Raw genomic sequence first — 22,746 nt, forward strand, 5'->3', positions numbered from 1 at the left:
TAGTTCTAAGATCTCACAAAAAAAAGAGAGAACAAAACAGGATTACAGCAATGAACCCTTCAAACCTTCCTAACACATCTTTTCACCATACAGTATGTGGCCCCATTTCCTAAGGTGGCACTGACCAGTTCTGATTAATTACGTTGTTTCCCTAATGTAATAGGAACTTTAGATTCTTTTTCAGCTTGCAATATTTTCATGTTTGAGACCTAACGGACAACTACCAAGTTAATGTTACAGCATTGTGTACGTAGGATACAGCTACTTATAACATGCATCTCATAGTTATTAATTATAATTGTAGTATTACGTATAATGATATGTTATATTATATAATTACATAATTATATTATCTTATGGTTATTAAAATGATATTTGGCTGTGAATACAAAAACAAGGTAGATAACAAAAGCTGAAACAGACAAGGGTTAAGTGTCCCATTAGTCATCAAGGAGTGATTCAGCAGAGCTGGTATGGGTGATCATCGAGACTTTGATTGTGACTCCCTTGTCTTTTGCTATTTTGCATTTCTCTTGCTCTTTTGCTGTCTTGGACGAGGCTAACATCTTCCCTCCACATTGAACATTTTGCTCCTGTCGTTTTCAGATCTGCATTGTCTCTAGGTAACTTTTATTTTATAGGTGAGTAGGTGAAAGCAGAACATGTCCCTTTTCATCTTAATGTTGCCGAGGACAAAGAATACCATTTCTCAAAAACATTTAGATGCATGGTCCTGGATGACCCAGGATGGAAATCTCCAGTGTTGTCAGAAGACGGTCTCATCCTGGCTGTCCACCTCACGTTCTCAAGAAGACACAGAACAGACATAAGATTTGGCTCAAAGATCACCAAGGTTCATTCCTGCCCCAAATCCAGCTACCTGACCCAAAATACCTGGCTGCTGCAAATTAGTCTCAGAGAGGCAAACATGCTTCTAGTTGGTAAAAATTAAAATATGTTTTCCAGTCGTATTTCCATGACAACCTCCAAAATAAAACTTCCTGGAGGAAATACGTCTCCTAGTTAGCACATCTCTATTCCTCTTCTTGTCGTGTTCTATTTCACTCTACCTGGAGCAGTCATTGCCATGTCGTATTCATCAATATGTTCCAAATCACCCAGATTTGATCTGATGATGGATTCTCAAGGGATGGGAACTGCACCCAAAGCCTTTCTGGAGATCTGAGGTTGACTTTCATGCTTACGATAATGGGAAATCATAGTGTTGAGTTGCCTAGATGTCTACTGGTTGGGCAGAATCATATATCTATGCCTCTATTTGAAACCTATATATGTAAAAGTTGTTTATACTTATTTGATCCTAAATCCTAACCTTATTTGACCTATAAAAACATGTGTTTGCACATTTTATATACACTGAGTTCCAGGAAAACAATGATCATTTATGGGAGGAAGCTTGAGTGTTAATTGATTTGGAACTTCACCAAAACTTGTTTCCTAATTAGGATGAAGGAGTACTTCATGGATAGCAGCAGTCCTTGTACCAGATTGATAAATATAGCATTCTAAAGTTATAGTTGGCCAAATATTAGGTTCCAAACTGCAGTGCAAGTGTGTTATTTGCATTAGTTTTTCTCACTTGATTGTGCCAAATTAGATAGGTTATCTGAACATAAATCCTTTTATTTTATAATAGGACACAATGCATATATGCATATATAAACAATATTTCCATAGCTTTTATTTGATTAAACATCCAGTTCTACACTGCCAGCTTGCCATCATTGCCTCTCTCCTAGCTTGTATATTCTTCTCATTCTTTTTCTTTTTGTCCTTATGGGGCCTGAACTCTGGGCCTGGGCTCTGTCCCTCAGCTCTTCAGCTCAAGGCTAGCACTCTACCACTTGAGCCAGAGTGCCACTTCCAGCATTTTCTGCTTATGTGGTGCTGAGTAATCGAACCCAGGGCCTCATGCATGCAAGGCAAGCGCTCCACCACTGAGCCACCTTCCCACCCTTATTCTTCCCATACTTACACTTACCTCATAGTCTGTATTATAAACTGAAATCAACTTTTATGCAACCTTTTTTTTTTAAAGCCACAATGATTTCACTCTTGTTTGCAAGAGTAAAATTACTACTTAAACTAATTACTTTTTCATGGTTGATACATTAAGTCGTTAACTCACATCTTAGGGAGCTAAAGGCCTCATCAGCTATCTGTGAAAAATCAGTCAATGGCAGTCACTGACTGAACTACTTTTTAAACATTTTGGCAGTGTTTCAAGAATTGATAAGACCAGTTCTTGATAGTATTAATTTTTTCTCTGTAGGATGCACAGGGTAAAAGTTTTTATTTTTGCTCACTACTGAGCACATTTTGTAATACGAGGAATTTTCAGGGTGCCTTGATGGTGATGCATGTATTCAAAAGTACAACACTCATATTAAAGAGGGGGCGAAGGACCAGGACAGTGGAACACACTATGTGTGTTCTCTGGGTAGTCCTTCTGTGGCTGATTATATGTCCTTGGTTGGTGTTGGTCATGGTGTTGGGGATGCTGGCTTCGTAGACTGAGTTCTCATGCTGTGACCTTTCCATTTTGTGTATCTTAGTACTTCTTCAGATGTTTGGAAGAACTCTGTAGTGAAGTTACTTGGTCTAAGTTTCTTATTTGTTGGGAAACATCTTCTGACTGGTTCAATATCATGTCTCATCACAGGTCTGGCCAGCTACTCTAGGTCTCCATGGTTACATCTTAGTAGGTTATGTGTATCTGGAAATGTCTTTCATCTAGGAGTTGGAACGGTACACTTGTTCATAATTGCTCACTAATGATTCTTTGTATTCTGTTGGAGAAGTCATTTGTGAACATTATCTCAGAGTGCACAATTTTCTTTTGATTCTGTTAACTAGTCCTTTCTGGGACACATAATTTTAATTTTGAATTACAATATATCAAATTTTCTTTGTGTGGACTCTACTTTTGGTGTCACTTCTAAGACCTATATGCCTATTACTGTATCCCCAAACACTTTAACATGCCAAAGATATTCTTATGCATAGTTTTCTAAAATGCATTAATCTCCCATTTGAAGCAGCAGTATAAAATGACAAATAAGGTTCTGAGAAGAGTTCAAGGTAAAGTGAAGCATTCTGCTCCAGATAATCTCACACCAAGCACATACCGGGATTCACTTTTCAGTTGCCAGATAGAACAAGGCATTGGATTAGAGACTCCTCTCAAAACACAAAACAACCAATCGGACAATATGGATTTTCCTTTCTGTAATTATCACACCTACTAATATTTACTTCAGCATGATCATCAAGTTAATAATTTTTAATTTTAAAATATTCTTACTATGAAAGTAATATAATTTATACATGTATGAAAACATATACAAATCCATCATCCATCAATACACATGCAGTGTTCCATCCTAAAAATAATTTATTTGATATCATAAGAGTATGGATCCTGTAGTCAGATATTTATCACGTTACCAAATCTGATACTGGTCATAAGTATATCATCAGTTCTCCAACACTCTAAATGTTCACAAACTTGAAAAGGAAGATTCCAAATGCGTAAAATAATACATTCAAATCCTAAGTAGACAGTCTAATCAAAAATAGAAACAAAATCTGATAGGCAATAGCTTGTTACCTATGAGTGAAATAGTTGTACTTCATTTTTGTTCTTTTCTGGCTAAACATCCTGTCTGTGAGTGGTAAAGGTGGCTAAGTGTTATGGAGAGAAAAATGTACAAAGAAGGTTAGCGCAAAAGATAATATATTCCCAAGCCTACTGGGTGTGGAACAGCCTGTTTGCACGGTTCAGATAAAGTAAATGAATTATGAAATGAAAATCATGATAGCTTGTCTGTCGAAGGTGCTCGTTTAAGTTTGTGTATATGAAATGACATAGTGCACCTGAGGAGAAAATATATTAGAAAATGATTACTTTGGGTTGTATTGCAGACTTTTTTTTTGTCTTTCAAAGTCATAAATAGCTCTTGATGAACCCAGGCTTCTAAATCTCTCCTCGGGGTAGGTACCACACTTAGTGGAGGCCTGTTCTCTGCTCCAATTATAGAATTCCTGGGAGTCTTTCTGCCGACTTGCCTGAATTGTCCCTGAAGGCAGTCAACAGCGGATCAGAGGACGGCCACGCCGTGTTAAGCAGTGCATCAAAAGATAGTATACTGAAGGCAATTTATTTTCTGACTTCTGTATTTGCCGCCCTACAGAGGGAAGTGCTATCCTTATTTCCCCTTGCTTTCTCCTCATGTGCAGAGAATACAAATAAAATAGCACATTTTGAGGAAAACTATATCAGGTACATTTGCTCAAAAGAATGAGCGCCTCCAAAGCTCCCTGTGTACCCATTGTCCACAGACTCTGACCTTCCATCTTCTGCTCTGCAGAGAGCCATTCAATTACATCTACATCGTAGGATATTTTTCCCTATGATGTCAATCAACTGAGGGAGCCTCACTTAATATTATACAAATGCTACAAAGATACCCACTTTAGAGGTTATCTAGGATGTGGCCACCATTCATTTTTAGTATACATATATATATTATTATAAAGATACTGTGCAGAGGGGTTATAGTTACAGGAGTAAGGTAATGAGTACAATTCCTATCGAGCATGGTTACCCCCTCCTTTGTTTTTCTCTTACGCCACTATTTTTTATTAAAGAATTCACATTTTGCTTTGATCAGCTATCTAATTATTAGAAAATGCTTCTACCTTCAATATCTAGAAAATTAATGTGCTTATTTCAAGAGAAAAGCACATATTTTGTTGTGAATCACTACTCACCTTTTTCTAATGTAAAATGTAGTCTCCGTGCTTCACAAAGCAATTGCAGTTACAATTTGTGTAGCTGTCTCCTGACATAATGAATGAACTCATTTACAGGAATAACAGCACATTAATATATGCATCATTCATGGTTTGGTTCACTGATATTGTTGCACTTACTGTGTAACAAACCACGCTGAAAAATTAATAAACTATATTTGACTACTTACAGCTAAAATTCTTTTGGCTTTTTTAGGGTTTGATGATAAACAGCACATAGCTAATTGAATTCAAGGTGACTTGCTACACACACCTCTGTAATTCTCACAAAATGACAAATTGATCACAAATTTGAAGTAGAAATTATATAGCATATAATTTGAAAGCACTCTAGAATATAGAGTATTTTCAATCAATCAAGATAGAATCTTTTGCCATGTCGAACTGTGAATTCAAGGGCATGTGTATGAAGAATTAATTTTACAGATTTTGTTTTCTACCTAACTTAGAAGATGATCCCATATTGTTTTTGTATATTTTCATTTTTAATTTTGGGGGAAAATATCCATGTGTGGAATTATACATAAAATGATAGTTTCAGGGCTGGAAATATGGCTTAGTGGTAGTGCTTACCTAGCATGCATGAAGCCCTGGGTTCCATTTCTCAGTATCACATAAACAGAAAAAGCTGGAAGTGGCACTGTGGCTCAAGTGGTAGAGTGCTAGTCTTGAGCAAAAGATGCTCAAGGACAAGCAATGAGTTCAAGTCCCAGGACTAGCAAAAAAGATGTTTTAATTTTATGTTTTAATTTTATTTTACTGTGAAGATGCTATACAGAGGGGTCACAGTTACATGAGTAAGGTAATGACAACATTTCTTGTCAAACATTGTTACCCCCTCCCTTGATTTTCTCCTACTATTCCTTCCCTTCCTCACCTCCCTCACATCTATGTAAAATTCATATCCAACATAGTGTCCTACAAGTATCATTGTTGCATTGTGTCATCCTTTGTCCTTATTTCAGCATTTTGTTATTCCCCTTCCTCAAGTCAGATAAATGTATATACAAGATGCAGGGTACCAGAATCAGAGACAGTGATTTCCAGGGATAAATCAATGGAAAAAGCAAAATGAAATAAAGTAAAAAGAAACAGCGAGTGACACTACATTGATAACAAGGTAAACAACCAAAAAAAGAAATAAAAAGACCTGATATTTCTATGTGTTGGAGCTCATTTCAATCGGCATCATTTTATATGGTCATAGCTATTGAGTGATTGAGATAGTATGTCCCTCTGCTAGGACTATCCCAGACATATACTAACCATTGCAAATGAGGGAAACCATGGAGCCTATGTTTCTTTGGGTCTGGCTTACTTCATTTAATAAGAATTTTTTTCCAAGTCTTTCCATTTTCATAGGAAAGGGGTGATGTCATTCTTTCTGATAGAAGCATAGAATTCCATTGTGCATATATCACATTTTCTTGATCCATTCATCTATTGAGGGGCATCTGGGTTGGTTCTATATGTTAGCTAGCCATAGCTAATGTATATAATAATACTACAATGACCATAGTTGTGTTGGTAGCTTTAGTGTGGCCTTGCTTGTAATCATTTGGATAAATGTCCAGGAGTGGGATTGCTGGGCCATAGGGTAGTTCTACCTTTAGTCTTTTGCTTTCCAGAGTGGTTGAACCAGCTTACATTCCCACCAACAGTGTAGTAGTATTCTCTTTTGGCTACATCCCCACCTGCATCTGTTACTATTTGTTTTCTTGATAATGGCATTCTAACTGGGGTGAGGTGGAATCTCAATGTGGTTTTGATTTGCATTTCTTTTATGGACAGAGATGTTGAATGTTTCTTCATGTGAGTGAAAAAACACCAAACTGCCATCTGGAGTGGTTGTACTACTGTACATTCCCCCCAGCGGTACAATAGTCTTCCTCTTCCTTACTTTCCTCTAAGCATGTATTGTTGGTCCAATTTTTGATGTTGGCCAATCAAACTAGGGAGAGATGGGATCTCAGAGTTTCTTTATTTCCTTTATGGCCAAGAATAATGTGTTTATTTGCTCTTCTTAATTGTTCTTCTGAGAAGTCTCTCTTTAGCTCCTTTGCCCATTAAATGGTTGGTTTATTAACTTTGGGAGGGGATAATTTCTTGAGCTCTGTGTATATTTTGTATATTAGGCCCTTGTCAGATGTATTACTGATAAAGTGCTGCTCCCAGTGTGTTGGCCGTCATGCTAGTCTAGTAACTACGTCCCTTGCTGTGGAACAAAACCTTTCTACTTTAATGTAATCCTATTTGTCCAGTCTCTCTCCTATCTGCTGTGCCCCTGGGACTCTTTTTCAAGAAGCTTCCACCTTTGACTATAAGTTCTAATGTTTCTCCTACTCCCTCTTGCAGAAGTTTCTAAGTTTCAGGTCTGACATTGAGGTCTTTGATCCACTTTGAGTCAATATTGTGCAAAGTGACAAGCAGGGATCCACTCTTAGTTTTCTACACATGTCCTCTAACATCTTTTAGCTTGAAATTATTGTGTCCAGTTCCGGCCCACTGGTCCTCTGATTCAGTACCAGTTTTTGGCACGAAAGCTCAAGTATCCCCAAAAGGGATGTTACAGAAGTAGTGTCAGGCCTAGAAGGCAGCTTGGCTCAGTTCTTAGACCTGTGAACCACACATATTCTTCGTATAACCTCCAAGGCAATAGCTTGATGGTAGCTACATCACAGGTCATTTCATAACAGCCTTTTGGTTTTCTATTTACCATGGGATAATTTAGATCTAGTGCTCTTCCAAGAAATGATGTATCCATTTGTCATTTGAAAGTACTCAGGCTTATTTTCTTCCATTAAATAATTGGAATCCAAATGAAGAAAGGAATACAAATATTAATTTACAGTATTTCTGATATGTTGAACCTTTCAAACACTATAGAAACAACATAGAAATGTATAGATGATGTTTAAATGTGTAAAAATAAAATGTCACCCAATATTTTATTTCTTAATCAATAAACTGCTGAATTTTACAATTCCTTCCACCACACTTGTTTCTATATACTTCCTTAGTGTCTTTTATGAATCTGTGAGGAAGAAAAATGAGTGTGAGTGTATGTGTGTACATGTGAATGAGTAGAAGAGACGAGGAGAAAAATATACAGATGGACAGAACATTATGGGAAAAGTAGACTAACTGAATCCCTTTCTCCTTTGTCCTGTAGTTTGCTGATTAGCTAGGCTCAACTTTGTCTTCTTATTCTGAAACTCAACTCAAAGGAAAAAATGCTATATGGGTCATTTTGTTTTCATTGTTAGGGTTGAAGACAGTAGCAAGAATTTTGTACAAAATGTATTAAGGGTTTTTCCTCACTCATAACAAATGTCATGTTCTTTCTTTCACACTTCATGAGCCAAAGAATCTCCAGTGTCCAAGAGTCCAGTTCAATAACTTAGGATACTATATTATGCCTACAGACAGGCATGACCAAGAATAAGAGAGAAAAAATGATTACAAATAAGTGGTATAATACTAGGAGCATCCTAGATGAGTCACATTATGCCTATTTAGTTATGTGCTTTCAAATCATGGCTTTAATCATGATATCTGTAGAAAAGTTTCATTGTAACAGGAGTAAAATTTTGATAAATGAACATTTAGCTATTTTAATTCATGTTTAAATAGTTAACCAATAGTTCAGAGTTCTAGTCCAAACAGGAAGCTAAAATACACTTTTTATTTATTTATTTATTTATTTATTTATTTATTTATTGTTGGTCGTGGGGCTTGAACTCTGGGCCTGGACACTGTCCTTGAGCTCATCACCTCAAGGTGAGTGCACCACTTAGACTTTTCTGGTGGTCAACTGTAGATAGGAATCTCACGGACTTTTCTGCCCAGGCTGGCTTTGAACAGAGATCCTCAGATCTCAGCATTCTGAGTAGCTAGGATTACAGGTGTGAGCCACTGGCGCCCAGCTTAAAATATACTTTTGATTGAAAAACAAGAAATGAGAGGCCACACCCACCATAAAATAATAATCTTAATGCATTTTACTCAATGGCTTAAGATATTTAATAGTAAGCTATAGATCTCTTTACAAGAAATGAATTGATATTTAAATTGGAATTTTCTGTCCTCATAACTGACTCAAAATAGGTAGTATATTCAATTTTATTAATTAAATTTGGTAAAATTTATTTTGTCACAATTACATATCTGCTATCAATATATTTGAAATAAATGTCTGAATTGTATATAACAGAAACAATACTTGTTTTATAAGATAGGATGATGTGGGACATAATTTAAAAGTAGATAATAAATACTAAACCCTATATAATTTTTAGTAGTAACAATCCAGTGACACTAAAAATGCCCAAAGGCAGATAGCAACTTGAAAATAGTGTTTTTTCGAGAAGTGTTACAGCTCTGGGTAACAACGGTTCTGTTTGTGGCCTGGTCTCGGCATTCCCATGCACCCCAAAGTGAATGTCTTGGCACCCAGCAACTGCTAAAAGAAATCCCTTTCTTCTCCAGCTGCAATACAAAGAAAGATGATCCAAATCTCTCTGTAAATCTAAGTGCAGACATCGTGAAAATTGATTTCTATTTTAGATTAGAATTCCATTCTTAGAGCAAGGTGCTCAACTGATTTGTCATCTTTTCTTTCAATTTGACACAGATTGTAATCAAATTCAAAGAAAAGTTTTTTGTTTTTTTTCTCAGTTTTGATAGAATTTTGTAACTGATTAGGGACAGATCTAGTTTATTCCTCCTACATTTTGGTTATTTAATTTTCCCAGAACCATTTGCTGAAAAGTGTGGCCCTTGTCTACTGAACTGTCCTATCTTCTGGAGGGAGTCTCTTTTTTTTTTTTTCTTTTTTTGTTGGTCGTGGGGCCTGAACTCTGGGCCTGGACACTGTCCCTCAGCTCTTCAGCTCAAGGCTAGCGCTCTACCATTTGAGCCACAGCACCGCTTTCGGCTTTTTCTGCTTATGTGGTGCTGAGGAATCACACCCGGGGCCTCATGCATGCAAGGCAAGCACTCTACCACTGAGCCACCTTCCCAGCCCTGTCTTACTTTCTGTGTCCAAGAGCAGATCTCAGTACACGGGGTGCACTGTTCTACTCTTGTGTTCATCTGCTTACACTAATATTATACTTTTTGTGATTACTGCATGAGGCTTTTAATGATTCATATTTAAAATATGGATTCATAATTACTATCATTCAAGTTATTAGTATGGAGCTCCAATAATGAAACATGCCAGTGTGGAATTAACTTACTGAATTTCTAGTGTGGAAGTTTAACACAAAGAAATCTATAATTTCTGCCTTAAGTACATACCAGGTCCTTCCCTATAAGAATAGGGAAAAAGGATCCCTCCCATTGAATTTTACATAGCTCTGAAACACCAAGTCCTACTCTTATTCTTATTTTAGCCATATGTAAAATATTCACTGGGAAATAAAAAGAATGGGCCAATTTCTGAGGAAGATGCCTGCGTCATCAGTGGAAGGTCTTGGTGTTTTGGCTCTTGGGAAGGTGACAGACTACAGAATTGTGCCAGAGCTTCTTTGTTTCCTTCCTTAAATGAGAAATTTATTACCAGCATCCTGCAATTATTTTATGTTTTTCTGCCTTAGAGCTTGATAAACATAAGAAATTAAAGACTGAAAATATCTAAACTCGAATTAGGACCTCTGTGTCACATGTCACGTGTGCAATATGAAATCAGGTAAAAATAGGCTTAAATAATTATCTTTGAGTGTAACTACTGGACTTGACCTCAGATTTTTTTCCATAAATATAAATAGTCTCAGTATAATATTACACTTTGGTTAAGGTACAATTGCCTTTGAAATTAGGTTTAAGATGTAATGACAATAATGAGCTTCAAAAGCAACCGCTAAGTTATTGTTTCAGCCAAATTTCATTTCATGTCATTTCATAAGTAATGACTGGCAAGGACAGGATGGAGCTCATGCAATCTGGAATTCTGCAAGTGGAGCAGGAAGCAAGTCACTTTAGCCCATCTAGCTTTGAGGTTGAAATTTGGCACTAATGGTCTACATTTTCAGGATAATTTTATGGCATAGCACATATTCTCAAAGTATCAGTGTGATGCAAAGCCTCTGCAGGCTTGGCTTTGCATCCACATATCAGGTGAGAATTACATTGCCTTTGTAGTCTTATTGCCAAACATAGACTCTTTCACCTGTTTTAGTTGGCACTGATTGCTAATCCCTGCAATCTAAACTACTCAGAAAAACAAGACCTGGAGGAGAGAGAGCTTGAAAGCTAGTTGGAGCAGAAAAGTCTCCAAAAGCCCATCTCCAAAATTATCAGCCAAACAACTGGAAGGTGCGCACCACTTCTACTGAAGTGGCAGAAAACAAGCTATGAGCAAGTTAGCCCGACCCTGAGCTCAAGCTATGAGCAATGAGTGCCAGACCCTGAGTTCAAGCCTTGCACCAGCAAGAGGTTTCTTTTTACTTATATACATAATTTTTAAGGATTATCAATATTTGTGTTTTGGCTTTTACAGATCCATATTGATACAAAATAATCACAAATTCTGGAATTTATTATTGCTGTATGTTGGTCCATGTTGAATTGTAGATATTACATCGATGATTTTGACAATTGTGTCATGCAATCCTAATTCTGGCAAATAATACCTTAAAAGCTATTGCTAGCTTCAGAAATTACAGCCTCAGAAGGGCTGAGTTCTTTTTTTCCCTTTTCTTTTTAAAAAATATTCTCTTTAAGTAGTTGTACAGAGAAGTTCCCATTCTACCAAACAGTACATGAGCACAAAGTGTCTGACAGCATTGTCACCCATCTCTCCTAACCCATCCATTCTCTCACTTTTTTTCTTTAATTGAGATTAGATGATTACATAAGTTTCACATATTTCACAGTATTGTGGAATAATGATACTTAGTTAAAGTCACAAACACATTTTAACCTTCACAAGACAAGTTGTCATTATCATGGTCTGTACAATTTGTGAATTCTATGAGCTTTGACAATACAAGTTATTTTTTCCACATCAAGTGATGTTTACATTTCTCTCCTTTTGCTTAGTGTAGGCTGTTCCCAAGTTCTTTTAGCTAGAGGAAAGCTAGGGTTACTACTCAGCAGAATGCCAGTCACAACTGCATAAACATGCCCTTTCCACAAGGAAATCTTAATTCCAATAACGAATGTGACTCTTACAGTCATTATTTGTCATACTGAGAAAGCTCACAAACCAGTAAGAAACATAGCAGCGTTGCTCCTGGGTGGCCGTACATCTGGAGGACAGCATGCTGTAGCATCTCCTCACCTGGAAACTGGGGCTCCACCACTCATCTGAGCGTTGTGCTCCATGGACCCAGCTGTGCAGTTGTGTGTTTGGTGTTTGAGGAGGAGAGGAACTCTCTCTGGAGTTGGTTGCCTGGAATACTCCATCTTGAAAGAGCACAGTTTTCATGGTACACCTTGGACTCTGGGAGACCATGCTACAATCAGGTAAAGCACATCCAGATGAAAGAAACCTCAGCGGATAAGTCATGAGAAGCAAGTGTGAAACAACTATTTCTGAAAGAACACCTGCAAAGCCCGATTGGTCTCGGAGACAAAAATACCCAACAGAGGGGTATTTACGGGAGGAAGGCCTTCCTGTGCTCAGAGATTTCCACCATTTCCATCCACTCCAGCATCGAGAGTGTAGGGTAGTAGAATAGCTCCCATCACGGAAGCCAGAAATGGGTGGGGAGAGAGACAGACGGACAGAGACAAAGAGAGAGACACAAAGAGATTCCTGGGCTGGGCTGGTGGGCTGTCTCCTCTTACTTTGGGCCCCGCTCTACGGCATGATGCCACCCACATTAGTGTGAGTCTTCCTTACGTCTTCTCTCTGAAGCCACCTCCACAGACACAGCTAATGTCACAGGCACTTCTGGAGCCAGTCAAGTTGGCAGTCTGGAAAAACCATCATGCTGATCAGAGGGCTTTGTGACTGAAAATTCTTTGTTTTCTATCTAACCTAACCTTCTCTTGACTGGTTTGGTTCACTTATTTAAACCCTTAACCTTGATTATTAGATAAAATAAAATGAAAAGTCTTGATGGTTTCCCTGGATAATATTGTTTAGTAGTGCATTGTTGTTGTTGTCATTGTTGTTGTTGTTTCAAATAGAGGAAATGATCGAGCATCTTATTTAAGTGATATATACGAAACCCAAATGTAGAATAGGATTTGTACGAGGCCTCCCATAAACTGTGTATGAGGAGACCCAGCAGTATGGAAGTTGCTTCTGAGATAAGCCAGCTCATGAGACAGCAAATAATAGTAAATACACTCTAGAGGTCCCTGTCCATGGATGCTGATACCTTTGACTTCCCACATTCATGCTAATTCTGCTCCTCGCTGTCTTCAGATTGAGATCCAGGCTGAGTGGCCTCTGCCTGGAATTTCACCAGTCGCAGAGAAAAGTCCAGTCTCAGATAGCCAGCCCTGGGCTAGATCCCAACTCCGTTCCTTGGAAGTAGGGGAAATCATTTTTGCCTAATCCCAGTCATTGAGTCAAGTCACAGAATCAATTCTTAGCACAGAAGGGTATAAACTCGCTTTGTACATGGAATTACAATAAGGTACTCAACAGAACACAGAGTAGGAAGATGGCCTCTGTTCAGATTCTGCTCTTATTCTTTAAAAGAAGTTACTTTGGCATGGCAATTCTCTGTCTGTGCCTCATATTCTCATTAGAAAGACTCACTTAATCCTAGGACTCAATTAATAGGCATGATTTGAGCCAGTGGTTCTTGCATGCAATCCTAGCTACTCAAGAGTTCTGAGGATCAAAGTTGAAAGCCAGCTGAGCAAACAAATACAGAAGACCCTTATCGACAATAACCAGTGAGAAGTTAGAAATAGAAGTCCGTCTCAAGTAGTAAAGCTCCAGCCTTGAGTGATAAAGGCAAGGAAGAGCTCAACGTCCTGAGTTCAAGCCCCAGTACCAGCAAGAAAGGAAGGGAGAGAGAAAAGAAAGAAAGATGGTGTGAGGGTTGAATACAATAAAGACTAGTGTATGCAAAGCACATGATCTGTCTCAAAAGTATTTGCTTTGTAAAAAATAAAAATAACACACGCGATTGGATTGCAGTTTTGATTCAAAACATTAAAACTTGATTTCAAGCACACATGATAAATATGCTGTTGTTCTAACTGGTTCTCTTTTAATGAAATTGCTATCCAAGGATCCTTTGGCTGAATGCCTCTGTCACTAGTAGATTGCGTACCTGAGGCTTTCACAGTCCGGTCTTTGTTTCCTCAGTTGTCTTCCATCTTTTCACTTACTTTCATAAAGGCACTTTGATGACAATTAAAGCTCATTAGCTGATCTTAAGATATAACATGAAAGGGAACCTTGTAGAATATAAACAATAGACGCAGGCTCTGAGAATGTTGAACAATGATGGTGATTAGTCTGGGTAATGGCTCACTGTGAGCATGCCTCTCGGTGAAGTTTCTGCCACTAAGGAGGTCACGGTTCTCTTAACACTCTGAAACTATATTTTAAAAATAATTACCACCTCTCCTTTGCTCTTCAGAAATAGAAACTCGTGGACGTGATTTTTTTTTATCTATCACTCTGAGAATCAAACATTTTCCTCCGTACTAGGTTATTCATTTCCTGCAGCGTAGGTTACCCCTCTATACCACAGAAAAACTCAGCCAGGTAAGCTGGGTTAAAAGAAACTTGGCACTACATTGTCTCTCAAGGTAAATAGAAGCTATGCATTTGCTCTCGTCAATTATTGGTCTTGGTCACTGGGTATGGATTTGCAGTGAGTTTCTCAAAGGGGGAAGGACAGCATTTTCTTCTCTTTTGTCAGAAGAAATGGACATTGGCTCTGTTTTGATCCTGGATCACTTGCTCTCAATGAGATGGCTAAAAGATTTCCCTCTTCCCATGTGTCTTCCTGAACCCAGGGCCATATACAACAGTGGTGCCTAAGGCTGATTACATTTTCTAGCCAACCACACTGAAGGTTCAAATCTTACAAGTTCTTGAAATATGAATAAAAATTAAGCAAAGATTTTAAGTACCGACTTATTTCAAGGTAAAGCATACCTCCTCACTGGGCAACTTGCTAATATTCTTTATCTTGTAAATATTTCTTTACTCATGAATTTGCAGGGGTATCAATAGACAAACTTGAAAACTAATCTAAATTTTGTTCTAAACACCATAACAAACTTTTTCTTATGGAATAGTTTTATAAGTGGTGTTAAGAGTGAACAACACTAAGATCAGGTATATGAAATCTTTGAGAGATACAAAAATACATGGCTTTATTTTATAAATCATGGTAGGTTGACCACTCAAGCCTGTCTCTAAGATGGATCTATGTAAAGGACTGGTTAGAACATGTCTGAAAATTAACTGTAATCCAAACTCATGACATTCAAGGAATTCACTTACATTACAACAAATAACATTATAAATTTTTCACACATCCTGAGAATTAGAATTGAATTATTCATAGAGCATGCTGAATATTCTATTTTTTAATATATATTTTTGTCATTGTACAGGTGATGTACATAGGATTTATAGTTGCAAAATTCGATGAATGAGTACATTTATTTCTGAACATGTTACACTTTCACCCTCCCCTGCTCTTTCTGCTTTTCCCTCCTGTCTCCACCCACAAGTTGTAGAGTTCATCTTTGATATGGTGTGTAGTGAGTGTCACTGCTGCATTCACTCACTCTCTGTCTCATCTTTTCTGTGTCCCCCATTGCCCTCCCAAAGTCAAATAAACTAACAAACAAAAGAAAAGAAAAGACAACCAAAACAGCAGATACAAAAATAAATCTTTTGTGTCCATTTCTTAGAGTTCATGTTGTAAAGTAATAGTTTATTTTTCTACAGGTATTAGGCTCATTGTCCATAGAAACTGTGTAAAAAAAAAAAAAGAGCAGAATGACTTTGGGAACTTTCTACATTTTTTTCAAGTAGTGTGAGCAGTCTGCAACTTTCTTTAGCCTTAATTCTGTTCAAGGATGCCTTTGATAAGAGGAAGTAACATTTGTCGGGGCTCCCTCCTGGTAAGACTCTTAGCAAGAAGGTAGTAGAATTTTAAGAGAAGGCTGACTAGGAAAACTGATTGAAAAATAGATTAGAGAAAAAGGAGAGGAAAAGAAGCAAAGGAGTTATCTATTTTTAAGAAAGAGGTAATGTTGGACCCATCAAATCTATACGCATATCAATGCACAAAATCATAAAAACAAGCAACATTACCTATAACACTGTTAGAGACAATGACTATTACAGATTTACCTGTAACACTGTTAGAGACAATGACTATTACAGATTTCCTTGTAGAATTTCCACCAGCTCCCATCAGCGCTTGTACCTAGACATACTGTTTCTTCCTCAGGATAAAGCAGCATTCTAAAGTTCATGCTGGCATTTTAGATAAGGTTCTTACTGGGAGATTAGATAAGTATGACTGAGGCCAGATAATGGATTTTCTTCCTTTCCAATAGATAGTTTTGAAGCCCTGAAGAAGATTTGATTACTGGTGATGAAATGAAAATTTATGAAGAATACTCTACTTTTTGGTTTGAATGCCAACTAATAGAACATAAAAGTAATTGGCTGAGCATATGTTTCATGAATGCAATTTTAAACTATCATTATATAATGCACGACTAATTGGTCCTTGAATTTACAATATAGTTTACATTTGATGAAGATGAATTAAGCAACCGAGACAGATAGGAAACTGTTCTTTTATCTACAATGTTTGCAACATAATGCAAAAAATACTTGAAATGCTTTATTAGGATGGACTAAAAATAGAGCGCTATGACTAAAAGCAGCTGAAAGCTATCTAATGCAAGAGCGATGTATTTTTACGAAATTGTGAGGTAAAATTAAGAACAAAGAGACAAAGCCAACTGTATTCTTCTAGCTGCAGATGCGGATACTGAGCTACCGACATCAAGTGACTGGTCTTACTATTGTCGCTGGATTCTTCCGGGCCATGAGGATGAGACTAGTGCACAAGATATAGAATTAAAAGACAAAGCTCTTTTACAGATTTTTTTAAATTAGTAAAGGATAAATATGCTGCCCTGAAATCAATAAGCCAAGCAAATATTCACCACCCTTGGGACAGGTGAGGCTCGCAGTTTGGTTGTGTCTTAGGAACATGAGTGGATAAGTAGCTAGACCGGTTTTGTTCACTGGTTCATGTTGGAGACCCGTTTCTTGGTGTGACTCTGGAGCAGAGTGAGGAGAATGACCCAGAAGCAGGTGGTCGACACTGGGGTGTGGGTTCTCGGGATTCCGTTGTGCCAGCTGGAAATGCAAACGACCACAGACAGAGCATAGGCCATCTTCCCCTGTCCTTACAGTCGAATGACCCTTTCCCTCACGGCGAGGGCGTGGAATGCCTTCCACGGGTCCTGGTTGGGAGCCCATGAACCAGAAGGAAAATCTCACTGATGGAAGTGAAAGGACTCTCAGCATCCAGAACCCCATTGCAAAGTAGAGAGAGTGCAGCTTCGGGCTCCCAGATCCTGTGATGTGTCCACGAATGCGGTGACTGTCTCTCGCCTTCCCTCACCCACACTGACACCACAGATGATGCTACTGCTCTCAGGAGAACGGCTGCCCACCATCAGCCACAAGAATGCATCTGTCCAGTTCAGTGAAGTCACTTCTGTGCCAATACATACAATGTGAACATTTCTAGTGTAAACTCTCCAGAATCATTTAAGGAGAGGTCCCCTGTTCAAAGAATTATTTTTCCCTAAAAATCGTTAGCGTAGTCTACACCATTGCTTCATTCAATCATCCGAAGACATTTTAGCTGTCTCAAAACAAGCCCGTCCTTTATTCTCCTCAATTATGCAAAATAATATCTGGGACGTGGCTTCATCGTCTTGACAGTCATAACGGTTTCATTAGGTTTGTTCTTATTGGCTCCAAGATAATTCTAGTCTACTTACCACATTTTATTGAAAATTTCTAGCCCAAGAGCCTATAAATTTCTTTCTCTCACAGAAGTTAGTAAACAAAGAAAATCAATATTACAGGCAAGTACTAACCCTGCACATGCTTTATCAATGCATGAATATCGACTCAGTCAGCTCCATTATTTCCTGTCAAAGATTTTCACAAGTGTATTGAATGGGAAGCTTGGGTATGGAAAGCAATAAAAGATACAGAGCAAACAAAACAAGATTGTCTACCTCAGAGGAGAGAAAGGGCAACGATGATATGTGATTCAATAGGACTCTAAGAAGGGCAGAAAAATCAAAATTAGAAAGGCAACTACATTTAAATTTCTTAGGAAGTGTGTTTCTTGGTAAGTATGTGTCATCATTTTAGGTTCTTTTTAAAAGCATCAAATTAACATGATATGTCTCCTCTGCTCCTGCCCAAACTCTAGCTTCATATTGTTTTGACAGATTAATTCTTTAGCTGGAGGTAGTAGATACTACCAGAAACACTAAATTGAATTTAAAATATAATTTCAGACTCTATTTCTTATTCTTTCCACCAACTCCAACTCATTATTCTGGGTGATCCAAGAATAGGCATAGAGAGGTTTATATAGCAATAAAATAATAACAGTAATAATAATAATAATAATACAGACAACCAAGTAATTAACTACAAATCTTGCTTGGAATAAAAAAGAAATCAATTTTCCCACACATCTAAAGATCTTCTTATTTCTAATTTCTTAATTTCCACCTCAAACTTGTAGATCTGTCTTTCCATTCCTCTGAGAACAATTGCCCAAATGATTAGAATAACAAAGGTTTTTCTGTTCTAATTTGAATACTCGGAGATACCATTGTCAATTCTTTTCTTCCTTTTTCATGCATTTTTATTGCTTTATAAAAGGTAAGATACAGAGGGGTTACAGTTATGTAATCAGGTAAAAAGAACATTTCTTTAGGACAATGTCACCTCTTCCCTCTCTCTCCCAATTTTCCCTCCTTCCCCCCTCACAATTTATGTAATTCATTTTCAACATAGTTTCTATGAGGACCATTTTATCCTTGTACCTCCATTTCTCCACTTACACTCCCAAAGATGGATTAATGAACAAACAGGACAAAGAGAAAACAAAGCAGCAACAAAGACAACACCTCATTTCTATTTCCTGGAGTTCATTTTGATACATAGTATTTTATATGAGCAGGTGCATATAAGCATTGCGTCTTTGTGTTCCTCTCCTAAGAGTATCCTCTTTCCGTCTCACTGTGTGTGAATGCCTAGAGACCTGTATAACTTATCATGTCTCAATGCATTTTTTTTACCAGCCAGTGTGTTTTCTTATAGGCTTATATGCACACCCTAGCTATCGCAAAATAAAATACTTAGGAATTAACATCACCAGAGATATGGGAGAATGCCATTGTGAAAACTAAAAATCTGAGAAAAAGATATTGAGACTTAAGGCGATGAGAAAACCTTCCATACTCCTGGACTGGAAAAATTAACATCCTGAAAATGCCAATACTGACCAAAGCAATTTACAAATTCAGTGCAATACTACCAAAATCCTAACATTCTTCAATGAAGTTAGAGAAAGCAATCCAAAAATCCATATGGAATAATAAAAGACCCTGAATAGCAAAAGCAATCCTTAGCAGGAAGAATAGTGCTGAAGGAATATCAATACCAAACTTCAAACTCTAATTACAAAGCCGTAGTAATAAAAACAGCTTAGTACTGGTACAAGAATAGGCCTGAGCACAATCCAGAAATGAACCCATCTCTAGTCATCCAATATTTGATAAGGGAGCCCAGAACAGATTGGAAGAAACACTTCCTCTTCAACAAATGGTGCTGGCAAAATTGACTATCCACATATTGAAAACTGAAGCTTGATGTTTATGTATCACATTCTCCTTTCTTTCTCAGGTTGGATTATGTTCATCTAGTTTTAGTGAATCCCAACACCAACCCCCACTCTTCTTGTCTTTCTACAACCTCACGGGTCACTGCTGATGAGCCCTCAAGGCTGATTAGAATAGTGCTTATGTTGGGACATGAATATGTTATTGCTTCTTCTTATTTAGATACTTAATGTTCTGAGTCAGACTCCAAGCCTAGCCATTTGCCTAAGACAATGCTACTGGCTGAACAATTCGCGTCCCTGATCACCTTCATCTCCATCTGCATTACCTCTGCTGAGTGAAATGACCACTAACAGCTAACCTAGATCCCTTCCCACGCCTGTTGTCCTGCTTTAAAGCACAGCCTTTACCCAGAATGTGTATTTCTCAACAACTTCAAAGTAGTCAGTTAGAGATATCTGATTCCCATGACATGGCACTTATTTCTGCTATTCTCAGATAAGACATTAGATTTTAAAGATTCTTTCAATAAATTTTAAGACATACATAAGTATAAAGAGCATTTAAGGAGGATTTTGCTATTTTTGACATTATTATGAATTGTTTCAAAACTTCTAGCATTAAATTTGTTTTTGTAATAACGTTTTAGAAGAAGGCAATGTGAAATGGATACTTTTGTTATGAATGTTTAAGATATTATCAATGTTCTTTTCTTATATTAGTATTAACTAAAGCATTAATTATTTAACTAATAAAAGAATTTAATAATTAACAACTCATAATTAATTATGGGTGTTTATGAATTTTGCCTCAGTTCAAAATTTAAAGAAAACTATGTAATGATTTTTTTCTCAAATTTATTTAAAAGAATGAAGTAAATGATAAAAATCACAATCAAAATGATTGCATGATATTTTCTCTGAAATGCATGAGGCTTTATGAAGGTGGTTCTTTCTGTGGCATGTAGATACTGTGATTAAAGAAGCTGTGTCTGGGATCTCTTGTAGAAGCTATAAGAAGGATTTTAAAGATAAGATCCCTGAAATTAGGTCACCAAATTTACAGGTTGCTGTAAATCAAAATTGTAAGACACCATTATAAGCGCACACCTTCCTGACTGAGCTTGGAGAAAACTTGACTCGATTCGCGTTCACTTACTAAGGATGCTTCATGGACAAAAGAAACTACACATTCAACATGAGATTAATGGAGGATGCCAGGTTGCACACTTGGCCTTCTCGTATCCATTATCCTTACTTTGTCGACAACGCCGTGGATTGATTGATGGCTTCATCTTCCACAGCGAAAAAATACTTCCCTTTCTATTCTCCTTGCATGGGGTAGGCTTTCCAACAGAGTAGTGGTGAAGGAATTTACACAGAATTACTCAGAAGGCTAATGGTCCTCCATGAGAAATACACAAACTCACACATTCATCTTTGAGGGAACTAGTTCAAAAGAAAATTACACTTTCTTTGATAATTATGCACAGATCAAGGTAATGTCTTTAGACCATGAAAATAATTCCTATCCTCATTTATTTTAATACTTGCTTTAAACCTTTTCTTTTACCAACCTGAACTCTGTGTCAATGATTTCTTTATTTTTTCTATTTTTAAATTTTATTTTATTTTGTTTTTTAATTATCCTGAACTAGTTATACAAAGCAGTTTCAGTCCACATATCTGTTTTTGTGTGTGTGTGTGTGTGTGAAAATGCCATACAGAGGGGTTACAATTACATGGGCAAGATAATGAGTACATTTCTTATCAAGCATTGTTGACTCCTCCTTTGTTTCCCCTTCCCATCCCTTCCCATCTCTCCCCACCTTTCCACAGCCAAAGTTGTAAAGTTTGTTTTTCCACTTAACATCTTGTACATCACATTGTTGCAATGGGTCCACCTGTATCCCTATTTAAACGATTTGTTGTTTCCCTTCCCCTCCACAAATTATATCAACATCAAGTACAGTGAAAACAGGGGTTATATTGTCAGAGAGGGACATACAAAACAACAAAGAAATCATCTTATAAATATGTTAGAAACAATCACAAGAAAGAAAAAAAAATTGAGTCCTTATCTTGGAGTTCATTTTGCCTAACATCAACTTATCTGACTGTTTCTGCTTGACTCAGACATATACTAGTAATTGCAAATTAGATAAACCATTATGACTACAATAAGCATTGATCAATTGCCTCTTTTCACCTAATATCATTTTGTCCAAGTCTTTCCATTTCCTTATGAATGGTAGAATATTGTTCTTTCTGATGCAAGAGAAGAATTGTATTTATATATATATATATATATATATATATATATATATATATATACACACACACACACACACACATATGTGTGTGTGTGTGTGTGTGTGTGTATATTTTACATTTTCTTGATCCATTCATCAAGTTTTCGAAATTATCACAATAACTGAAAGCAGATTCAAGGAATAATGTAATTAGCTAACTTGCACTAGACAGATTCCATATTCATGATTGTTTTTCCCAACTCTTTTCTAGATTAATTTTTCTCATGCTGAGGCAGGTTGGTAATTCAAGTCAGTTGTTTTACTGCTGCTGTGTGTCCAATAAAACTTTACAGATCATGTGGATATAGATTGAGTGAGCATAATTTGAAGGCATTTATGTGCATTACATTAAGAAGCTAGGGATAGGAGGGAAATGTTCATAATTGTTCTCCACCCATTACCAAATTTAAATTGATTTGACTTCAGGGTAAAGGCTAAAAGCATATTCAATATACTAAAAAGCGCAAATCTATACTCTACTGCTCAGTACACTATTATAACTCCTAGTACATCATTTTCCTTTCAGACTTTCGCTGCTGATAGCTTTAAGAAAATGATTGCTGTCAATCTTGTAATAGCTTGAGTGTAGATTTTTTCTTAGCTGAAGGAAAGAATTTCAGTCTTCCTTGGCCTCAGTTTCCTTTGTTGTACAGATAACAGTTTTTACCCAAGCACTATTCCAACTCTTTCACTTTTTCCCCCAGTTATAACTGACTCCTCCAACCAACACATTTCAGAGAAAACAAAAAAGATCCTAAAGGCAG

Source organism: Dipodomys merriami, unplaced genomic scaffold (genome assembly GCF_024711535.1).
Source record: "Dipodomys merriami isolate MVZ:Mamm:240054 unplaced genomic scaffold, mDipMer1.0.p SCAF_31, whole genome shotgun sequence".
Lineage (NCBI taxonomy): Eukaryota > Metazoa > Chordata > Mammalia > Rodentia > Heteromyidae > Dipodomys > Dipodomys merriami.